The sequence below is a fragment of the Sorex araneus genome, chromosome X, assembly GCF_027595985.1.
Source record: "Sorex araneus isolate mSorAra2 chromosome X, mSorAra2.pri, whole genome shotgun sequence".
NCBI classification, from domain to species: Eukaryota; Metazoa; Chordata; class Mammalia; order Eulipotyphla; family Soricidae; genus Sorex; species Sorex araneus.
Genome location: NC_073313.1, coordinates 332,265,055 through 332,268,276, shown reverse-complemented (window position 1 = coordinate 332,268,276; position 3,222 = coordinate 332,265,055). Strand labels below are relative to the sequence as shown.

At 46.0% G+C, this 3,222-nt stretch overlaps 1 non-coding gene across 1 annotated transcript; it reads left to right on the top strand.

The window, feature by feature from the left end:
* Positions 1-711: 711 nt before the first annotated feature.
* Positions 712-840, top strand: LOC129400172 (small nucleolar RNA SNORA17). The gene has a single exon (XR_008627499.1). It is a non-coding gene; the product is annotated as a small nucleolar RNA SNORA17 (small nucleolar RNA).
* The last annotated feature ends 2,382 nt before the right edge of the window (positions 841-3,222 follow it).

The following is a 3,222-nucleotide window of genomic DNA, read 5'->3' as shown; positions in this document are numbered from 1 at the left end:
GATGGGTGTAAAAACTTGGAGACGGTGAAAAGGCAGGAAAAGACATCAGAATCCGTTTCTCATTGGATTCAAGCCCAGCTTGTCTTGCTTCTCTGAAATTCAGTCCAAATTCCAAAATATTCTGAATACCTACTGTCAGCCTCTTGCACTGAGGCCAGATTTCCCGAGCTCGCGGCTGCAGGTAGAGGTGAGGTTTGACAGAGGCAGGCAGACCTCCTCAGCAGCGCTGTTTGGGCAGGCAGTGGGGCTGGTTCGGACAGCGGACTCATCGATGCGGGGACTGACTCCGTCAGACACAGGGTCAGAAGCACAGTGGAAAGCAGTGCTCGGTGCTCAGGAAGCCATGCAATGCTAGTGATTAAATCAGGCCTCCCACCTGTAAGGCAGGTTCTTTAGCCCATGGAGTTCTCTTTTCGGCTCTGCTTGATAACTTTTGTATTGTGCAATGAGCCCTTTGTTTTGTTTGTTTGGGGGCTAACTTGGTGATGTTCCGGGTCTGCTCCTGGCTCAATGCTTGTTGTGGTTACTCTTGCTCCGGGTGTTGCTCAGGGGACCATGTGGAGCCGGAGATCAAATCTACTTGAGGTTCCTGCGTGCAACAAACCATATGCCCCAGCCTACTGAGCCATCTCCCTGGCCCAAAACACTTGACCAAAATGTACACAGAGCAAACCAAGGAACTTTACATTCAATAAAAAAGTGAATAGTTAAGCTGCTCCTAAATGCATTACAGATGTGGCTGCGTGTCCCTGGCCATGTCCCTAGGTGGCATAGAGAAGGTAGGCTTGTCCACACCCAGTACTTTGACCCAGGAGCTCTGATGGTTAGTAGTCTGACCCTTGTGGGGAAAAAAAAGAAGATAAGAAATATTTTACTTTAATGTGTTAGGAATTAATCTAGGGGCCGAGATCACAAAGGCTGCTCGGATCGGGACTGGGTCTCTTCCACCCAGATCCCCCATTTTCCAGTAGGTAGGCAGTCACACCCAGAGACTGCCCCTGGCGCATCAACCCATCAATGGCCAACATCCAGAGGCTATAAAGCCAAGGTCCTGTAAGTGACATCTTATAGCCTAGTTCTCCCTCTTGGAGAACCTGACAAGCTACCATGGCGTATTCATATCCCAAATACAGTAACAGATAGATACGTACCTCTTGGAGAGCCCGGCAAGCTACCGAGAGTATCCCACCCAACACGACAGAGCCTGGCAAGCTAACCTTAGCGTATTCGATATGCCAAAAACAATAACGATAGGTCTCATTCCCCTGACCTGAAAAAGCCTGCAACCATTGGGAAAGATGAGTAAGGAGAGGCTGCTAAAATCTCAGGGCTGAGTGTAATAGAGAGGTTACTGGTGCCCGCTCTAGTAAATCGAGGAACAACAAGATGACAGTGACAGTGACAGTGTTAGGAAAAATTAATGATAAATGTATAACTTTCACTAAATGTCACGCAGCAATATCACCTGCCCACACACGGGGAAGCAGATTATCTCATTCAAAGGGCAAAAGTTTTAGGGGCGAACAAGATAGCACAGTTGGTACAGATAGTGCCCAGGTTCAATCCCTGACACATTGAACGGTCCCCTGAGATCTCAAGGAGTAATTCCTGAGTGCAGCATTGTAGCACTGTCGTCCAGTTGTTCATCAATTTGCTCGAGTGGGCACCAGTAATGTCTCCGTTGTGAGACTTGTTGTTTCTGTTTTTGGCATATTGGATACGCCACGGTTAGCTTGCCAGGTTCTGCCGTGCCGGTGGGATACTCTCAACAGCTTGCTGGGCTCTCCGAGAGGGAAGGAGGAATTGAACCCGGGTTGGCTGAGTGCAAGGCAAACACCCTACCTGCTGTGCTTTCATTCCAGCCTCCCTCTGAGTGCAGAGCCAGGAGTTATCCCTGAGCACCACTAATGTGGCGTAAACACCATTGGGGAAAATAAAAGTAGAAGTTATAGACAGTCTGAGGAGATCGTGGTGCTCGAATACCTGACCACCAGGGTGTCTGCTGGGCTTGCACAGCTGAGTTGCAGTCAGTGCCTTGCACAGTGCTCATTGGGAGCTGAGTCATTCGGTGACCGCGCTCATGCACATTCTGGTTAGATGCTCACTGGAGCATATAGTCTCAATTACGGTGCTCACGTGTCGTTTATTGTGGAAACCCCGGGGTCTCATACTATTTTTTAGCAGTGATGACTGGTATACATTTTGGCTATGGGCCAGAGATCAGATATTCTGTTTTCTTTTGAGGCGTCAGAGGTCCCAGACACCGGAGCTCAGCTCAGCCAGTTCGGGAGGCACGGAGCTTGATTTCATGGCTGCTTGTCTGCAGACACTTTTTGCCTTTGCGCCATGCTCTGGGCCACCTAATATGCAATGGAAAACTGCAATTTCCGTGTTGATTTTCTTTTCTTTTCTTTTTATCATTTGGGGGGTGGGTGGGGTGGGTGGGGTTGTATTTGTGTGGGGTTTGTTTGTTTACAGTTCCAGGAATCGAACCCAGCATCTCACACTTTCAAGTCAAGTGCTCTCCCACTATGCTACATCCCAGTCCTCCTTGTTGATTTTCTGTCTGGGTGAACTACTCATTGATATAAGTGGGGTGTGAAAGTCCCCTACTACCATTTTTTTAAATCAATATTTATTTCTCTTTAGGTCTGTGAATATTTTCTTTATATGTTTAGGTACTCCTAAATTGGGTGCATATATATTAAGTATTGTTTGCCTGGCAGATTAACACCTTTGTCATTATATAATGTTCCAATTTGTCTCTTTTACCTTTTTTAGCTGAAATTCTATTTTATCTGATGTAAGTATAGCTGTTCCTGCTTGTTTAAAAGACTATTTTTGGCTACTCTTAACACTTATCACTAAAATACATCATTAGCTGGAAAGAAAAGCATCTCAGACTAAATTAGATAAGCTTGTGACCCCAAACTTTTTTTTTTTAGAATTTTATTTTATTTTATTTTATTTTGCTTTTTGGGTCACACCCAGCGATACTCAGGGGTTACTCCTATCTTTGCACTCAAGAATTACTCCTGGAGGTGCTTGGGGAACCATATGGGATGCTGGGAATCGAACCTGGGTCGGCTGCATGCAAGGCAAATAAATACCCTACCTGCTGTGCTATCACTCCAGCCCCAACCCCAAACTTTATAAATGTAATCTGTGTGCTTTAGGACAACTCTCTATGACCTTTCAATTTAAAATTTACTGAGTTTGTTT